This window comes from Rousettus aegyptiacus, unplaced genomic scaffold (assembly GCF_014176215.1).
Source record: "Rousettus aegyptiacus isolate mRouAeg1 unplaced genomic scaffold, mRouAeg1.p scaffold_m13_p_1, whole genome shotgun sequence".
NCBI lineage: Eukaryota > Metazoa > Chordata > Mammalia > Chiroptera > Pteropodidae > Rousettus > Rousettus aegyptiacus.
Window position 1 is genome coordinate 146,128,561 of NW_023416284.1, and position 7,778 is coordinate 146,136,338.

General features: G+C 35.8%; 1 pseudogene; it reads left to right on the forward strand.

The window, feature by feature from the left end:
- The first annotated feature begins 6,362 nt into the window (after window positions 1–6,362).
- On the forward strand, window positions 6,363–6,481 carry LOC118606844 (annotated as a pseudogene).
- The last annotated feature ends 1,297 nt before the right edge of the window (window positions 6,482–7,778 follow it).

Genomic DNA, 7,778 nt, shown 5'->3' on the forward strand with positions numbered 1-7,778 from the left:
ATTTTGGGGTAGTATGTCCTGAACCCCATCAACCTCATCTTAGCTAATTACATCTACGAAGACCCTAATTTCAAATAAGGTCACATTCGAAGGATCTGGGCAAACATTAATTTGAGGAGACACTACTCAAGTCACTATACTCACCAATATTCCCTAAAGTATTGGACCTGCGGTCAGTGTTGGTTGGTGGCTAAAAGTTCACAGCTATCCTTTCCCTAGAGTGTAGAGAATTGCCCTAGACAAAGGGAATTGTTTCATGGGAGAAGATACTTAACCCCAGAGGCAGCTCATAGCCAATAACCAAATGATATTGTGATATGAAACGCTGGCACCCTTGTCTCAAGGCAATACCTCTGTGGTGCAAGTCATACCCCTGAGCTTCTCTTGAGATCAAGGAGAAGCTAGTCTCTAGCTGAGCCCATAACCGTACTTAACTCCGCCCTCCGACCCCCGCCGCGCGCGCACACACACACATACACACCCACCCCTCATCCTGCTTCCCTCCCTTCCTTTTGAGAGCACAACCCCAAAAATTTCTGAATTACTTTTCACCTCTTGGATTGATAAATTTTAAATGATTGCTGCTTGATTTTTATTAAAGACATGGAAATTAGGCAATGTTATGTATTTTCAGTAGGAAGGTAAATTGATATAATCCTTCATGAATGCAGTCTAGCAATAGGAATTTAAATTGTAAATATATATCCCCTTTGACCTAACAGTTCCACTTTTGAGAACTCTTAATCAGGCAAGTGTGCAAAGATATACATATAAAGATGAACATGACTATGGTTTTTATGATTTAAAAAGAAACAGTTTAAATATTGGTTAAATAAATAATGGCATATTTGATGTAGGATAGGGCAAATTTCCTTGAGTTAGGGGGAGACCTAGAGAAGAGGGTCCTTTGGTGGAGAGTGTAGAGAGAATTCAACATCACACCTAAGTTAGAGTCAAAAGAAAAGTTTATTAGAAAAGGGGTAACACTCCACTGGCAGAATGTGGTCTCCTCCCAGAAGCAGAGAATGAGAGGGACCCTGAGTATTCAGGGAATTCAGTTCAGATATCATTCTTTAGTTTCCATTTCCTTTGATATGGCATACAGTGAGGAAGGGGAAGAGTAGCAGTCTGAAAGGCCTGTTGGCAGTTCCCAGCCTTTAATCTACACAGCTCCCTTTGGTTTTAGCCATAGGGAATGAATGATTTTATGTAGGGCAGCCACTTACAGACTGTTGTTCCTGTTTCCCCTTTCATAGGTGTGGGGAAATGAGTTGTTAGCAATCCCAGTAGAAATCTTCTTTTATTCCTAAGGTATCCTCTTGGCCTGCCTGCAGGGCTGATCAGCATATTGCTGTTTCTGAATGTAAATTAATTGACATTTTAATTCTCTTACCTCCTCCCTACATTATACTTGTCATCTAACCCAAGTTCCTATGCCCAACGCACAAATAAGACCAATCATAAAAGCATGAAGTATGCAACAAGGAAAGAGTTTATTTCAAGAGGCAGCCAAACAAGACCAGGAGAGAGCTCAAATCAGTCTCCTTTCTCCAGGGTTCAGGGCAAGGTTTGAAAGGGGCTAGTGGGGAACAGTTATGCTGAAGTGCTGGCAGGTCAAGTTTTAGTTGAAAAACCCGAGAACTTGGTCATTTATGGTAAGGGGCTTCAACACTGGATCTTCCTGCACAACAAATACGCTCTTCAATTCTGAAAGAGTTCCAGTGTCAAGTTCTGGTTATGTCCCAATTTTTTGGTTTTGTGTAGGGCGGGGGCGGGAAGTGGGGGGGTGAGACTTTGATTCCAGGTACAGCTGGAAGTCAAAATTCTCTCCTCTGCCCATGTTTTTGCTGCATGACTTGTGGTTTTGGTCTGTTGTCTCTGAAAAACAACTCAGTATCTTGTTAGAAACAGGATAGGACAATTTTGAGCTGGTTCTGCAGTTACAAATCCCTTCAGCGCATTATGCTGCAGCAGTTTAAAAAGAATGGTATAACTCTAGTTTGTATTAATAGGGGGTGATGTCCATTTATATTGTAGAGAAAAAATTTAAAAAACACAATAGTATATAGACTAGATAATTTGCCAAAATATTTTTTATTTAAGATATCTCCTAAACATTTCTGATCATACATTTTTGTTTCAAATTGTTAGGAAATGAATAGGAATTCTATGCTAATATTTTCATTTTAAATCAGCTAGCTTAAGTTTAAAGTGTCTTAAATACCTTTATTTATTTTACTAGGAACAAGTAAGTTGATAATATTTATAAGCTGGTGAAGAGTTGGTCTCAATTCGTAGGTATAAAAGAACATCTTCTACTTGTCTACAGGCCTTCCTTAGAAGAATTATGTTACAAGAATTCTGGCTGAAGTTTTACCATGCACATAACTGAAACATAAAATATTCCTCTGTGTAAATTAAGTTTTGTAAGAATTAAAAATAATCCATTTCTAGAGAGCTTATTAAGAAAGTTTCTTTTAGCCTTTGCTGGTTTTTAGGAATTAAGGAAGAAGAGAAAAATCATGCTGTATTCCATCTATATATTTAGTCTGTGAGTATAAAAAGCCCAAGACCCTTTAAAAGTAACATTTTTATTATCACAACTGCTTTTCAGTTGCACCATTAAAATATATTCCATTAAATTGTTTGATGCTCCTTGGACAAGGACTCACACAGCACATTCCTTTTGGACTTTAATACTAAGGAATTTGTCTCTGGAATAATTTCGTTATGTAATTTACTGAGTTTTCTTTTTGCTTTGCTAATTAGGAAACTCAGTGTTACATTTCAGAGTTGCCTACAGTAATTGTGATGGGCTTTGTGGTAGGAGTTTTTCCTATTCAATTTTCAATAATTTTAATTTCTGTTTTAACTTAAACTTTTTTTGTATGTGTCTCTTACAAACTGTATTTCATTATTTATGGAAAATTTTATAATTTATATCTTACCTATTCATGAACAACTGGTAATTATTTTAATACCTAACATTTCTCATGGCTTTATGAAAACAGTTTATATATACTTAAATGATAGATGGAAAGTTATTTTCACTATTCTCTCTAGGCGAGACATGAAAAAGGAAGAAAGTAAGCTAACATTTACCGCACACTTTCTATGTGGTAGGCATGTCATAGGCACTTTTTTACATTATCTCTTTTTATTCCTTTAACAATCTTGTGAAATAAGATCCTACATTTAGAAATGTTAAGTGATTTGTTGAAGGCCATACTATTATTTAGAAGTAGACCTCAGATTCTGATTCTTAAAATCATGCTTTCTCTGTTGTATTATACTGTCTTCGAAATGTTTTAAATTAAATTTATTGACATAACATTGGTCAATGAAATTATATAAATTTCAGATGCACAACATTATAATTAGCTATCTGTATACTCACTGCTCAAAGTCTCCTTTCTTTACTATATATTTGATTCGCTTTACCCAGCTTCTCTCCCCCTTCTGGTAACCACAATTGGGTTGTCTGTGTCTATGAGTTTATTTTTGTTTGCTACTTTGTTACTTTTTGTTTTATACTCTATGTATAAGTGAAATCAATAGGGTTTTTGTCCTTTTCTGTCCAACTTATTTCGCTCGGCATAATACTCTCAAGATCCACTATGTTGTCACAAATGGCCTCCAACTTTTATTACCTCTATAGTCATCAACAGTAACTGCAACTTATTCAAAGCATTTTTTAGGGCATTGCTTCTCAAACATTAATGAGCAAATGAACCACCTTGGGATCTTATGAAAAATGCAGATTATGATTCAGTATGGCTGGTGAGGGACCTAAGAGTGCATTTGTAACTGTACCCAGGTGGCGCTAATGCTGCTGATCACGAGCCACACTTTGAGTAACAAGTTTTCAGAACCTGTTAACACTGCAGTGATCCAGGTAGTTACTATATCGAAGCTATGAAATTGAATATGAAGCTATGAAATTGAATATGTTCAGCATTTATAAATTTGCCAACAAAATAATTAACTAATGCAACTGTGTACAGTGACTATATACAATCTAGAGAAGCCTGAGGTCTTGCTTTCTGTGTATAGCAGTCTTATGTGAGGACATAATATTCACAAAGCAGGTGATTCTCCAGACAACTAGGGGAGAAATTCAGTTAACTAAACAACTTCATTTTCTAATAATATTGGTTTAGTATATTATTTTCCAAACCTGCCAGCCTTCTGGATGAATTCAACATTCTTACAGGTGATTCGTGATATACCCAAAGCTCCAATTATGAAAATGTTCTCTGTATTTTAGCCACTTCAGTAGTATGAGAGAGTCAAGAGACAGAATAACCATCTCGCAAAAGAAAATTTTAAAAAAATTAATTCTAGCTAGAACATGAACAACATCTTTCAAATAAATTTCTGAGTTAGCAGAAAGTTAAAGACTACTCAGAGGCAAAAATAAATAAATAAATGAATGAATGAATGAATGAATAATAAATAAATAAACAAGCGAAAGCAGGAATCTGGAGAGGTAAACGAGCACAAAAGGAAGATTTTATGGAGTGTGGAAGATATCTTCTGAATTCTGGTGACCTTGAACTAGAGTTCTAATGGCCATGATGAGTTTGGGCACAGGAGACAAACCCAAGACCCCAGCCAACGTAGAGTATCTACTAGGAGATGACACACACGTACCCACATACAAACTAGGATGCAAAGGTTTTTACCTTCATCAAACAAACAAAACACCTGCCTTATACCAGAGGACAACAAGAAAAACTAACCCATCTGACCTGGCTCTAGATAGAAGAGGGGAAAAGCTACTGTAATAACTTGCAAACATAAGCATGGGTTTATGACCCATTTCAAACTGCCTATTGTTAGGAAACAATTCTTCATGAGTCTTTCAAGTTTCTGCACATCTTGTGAGAAGAGACACTGTCTTTGTTCCAGGCTACTTTTCAACAGTTTATATAGTAAGTAGTCTTGGAAGAGAATGATGATGTTTCCCAATGCACCAGAGGGCAAATTTGCTTATATCCTTGGAAGCTAGTCAAAGATAGTTATGATGCCTACCTTTAGAGAAAAATGCAGGCATGCTTACTGCCTATTTTAAAATATCCATGTTCTATAAGTTCAGATTTCCTTTTCTGAAATGCATGCAACCCACTGCATGTATAGATGTTGCCTAGACCACTTCATGTTGCCCTGTGGGAATTGGGACTTGGGGAACTAACACTCTGGTTGCTGCTATTGCTTTGAGTAATAACTTGTCTTTGGTCTCTCATCTAAGAATAGCATGTTTTCTGCCAAAATTCATGTAATTATGGCAGGCTAACTGTGGCAGGGTAAAATTTTATACCCTTCACAGTTCTTAATGCCTAGGCGGTCCAAACTCCTTATGCTGAAATTTTACTTTAAATTGGTCCTAGGTTGATGGTACCCCTAGACAGCTAATATAAGCAACAGAAAATCCTTTCTGGAAGAACACCCTTCAACTCAGACCTCAAATAATTCCCACAGATAATGTACCAAGGAACCATGAGCTTTTAGTCAAAGTCATAAAACACACAAGAAAATAAAGTACCATGAATTAGAAGCAGTCTCACAAAAACTTCCAATATTAGAATTATTATAGACTATAAAATCGGGATATTTCATATCTTTAAAGAAATACAGATGAGATTGAAATTTTGAGTAAGAAACAAGAGGCTATTCGAAATAACCAGTCAGGTTTCCAAAGGAACCAAATAAAATATCTAGAAAAGAAATATCTTCAGGCATACCTTAAAGATATTGTAGGTTTGGTTCCAGACCACCACAATAAAGCAAATATTGAAATGAAGCAAGTCACATGGATTTTTTTGATTTCCCAGTGTGTACAAAAGTTCTAGAATTCTGTTTACGCTATATTGTAATCCGTTAAGTGTGCTACAGCATGTCTTTAAAAAAATACATACTCGAATTAAAAACATTTCATTGCTAAAAAATGCTAACCATCACTTAACCTTCAGTGACTCACAATCTTTTTGCTAGTAGAGGGTCTAATCTTCAATTTGTAAAAAGCACAATATCTGTGAAGCACAATAAAATGAACCGCAATAAAACAAGGTATGCCTGTAACTGTTGAAGTGAAAATTTTAATGGATGGGTTAAACATCAATAGGTATGCAGCTGATAAAAAGAGTGAGTCCACTGGAAAATAGATCTGAAGAAATCACCCAGAATATTATACAGAGCAAATATGAAAGTGAGATTATGAGCCATGGAAGATAGAGTAAAAAAGGTCCACATATGTTGAATGAGAGTTCCAGAAGAAGAGAAAGAATAAAGAGGCAGTATTAAAAGTTATCACTTTGGCAAAGCTTCATTCATATATTTTAGGCATATTAAGTTTCCCAGATATCTACAGTCATGCCACCCTGAATGTGTGCAATCTGGTCTGATCTTGGAAGATAAGCAGGGTCGGGCCTGGTTAGTACTTGGATGGGAGACCACCTCTGAATACCAGGTGCTGTAGGCATTAAAAAAAAAAAAATGTCTAAGATTAAGTTTGCCAGAAAAAAATAAGGAAAGTTATCCTAGACATAGAATAGGAGATGAATATGCAAAAGTAAATAAAAAGTGCAGCTCACTTTAGACAATAATTTGCTTTTTAAAATATGTATAAATCGAATTAAAGTCAAACAGAGTTTCTCGCTTAAAAGAACTGATTAATTTTTTCTGTAATATAATGTAGTTTCCAATAAGTGTTATGTAGTTACTCACGTTTAGATTTCCTCCCATCTTTCTTAACAATTGGGAAATCCCTATTTTGTTATCCATAGCCATATCAAGTAGAGGCTCACATTCTAACCTTATCTAAAAAATAAAAATGCAACAATGATAAATAAAAGAATTGCTGATTTTGATCTCTATATGTTTTCATTTTTATAACACACTTCTTATGGAAACCTCGCAATATCAATATAAGAGTCTCAATTTTAATTCTGAGACCTAACACAATGTCAAAATCGGTTCTTGATGAATAGTTGTCTAATGAATGAATGATTGAATTAATTGATAAGTACATAAAGATAATAACTAAACCTAAAAATGTTCTGGGAAAAAGATAAGGCTAACAAGAAAAATTTATAGATCTAAGTAACCATGTCATTGTGAAACTACCTGACCTTTTGAAACTAACAATTGAGCTTAGGAATTCTCTATTTTGCCTCTCTATACCTACATAAGATTGTCATTCTTTCATTATAGAATGACTGTGAACCAGCGCAAAGCTCAAGATTATGTCCTCTGATAGGCCCACCACACAGCTATACCCATATGTTACTTAGCAACATTTTCCTATCCCCTCAGCCAGCTCCTGTTAGGAAACCTGCTCACAGGCTGTGGAACTTGGCAGGGGTGAAAGAAAATCCAGTGACTGATACTTAACGTCCAGGAATTTTCAGAGACTATAGATTATTTTTGGTTTTGGATGACAGTTTTTAATTTTCTTTCTAGCTTTTTTTCTTTATTTAAGAATTAGAACGTATATGTAGAGAGTTCACTGCACAATGGAAGATGCAGAACAGAAACATGTTTGACTGGAATAGGGTTCTTTAACACTGGCGCTGCCACACCTTAATTGCTAAAGACATTGCTGTTGGAAAATGCTGACACTCCCCTTCTCACACCGGAGGTTAAAGACCTGTCAAGTTAAGCAATGCACTACTTCACACTGAAGACCTGAATTCAAGAGTTACAACCGACTTTTATGTAGGTCAGTAAGGTGCATGAAAAGGAAAATAAATGAGTACAAAGGAGGAAGGAATCACTCC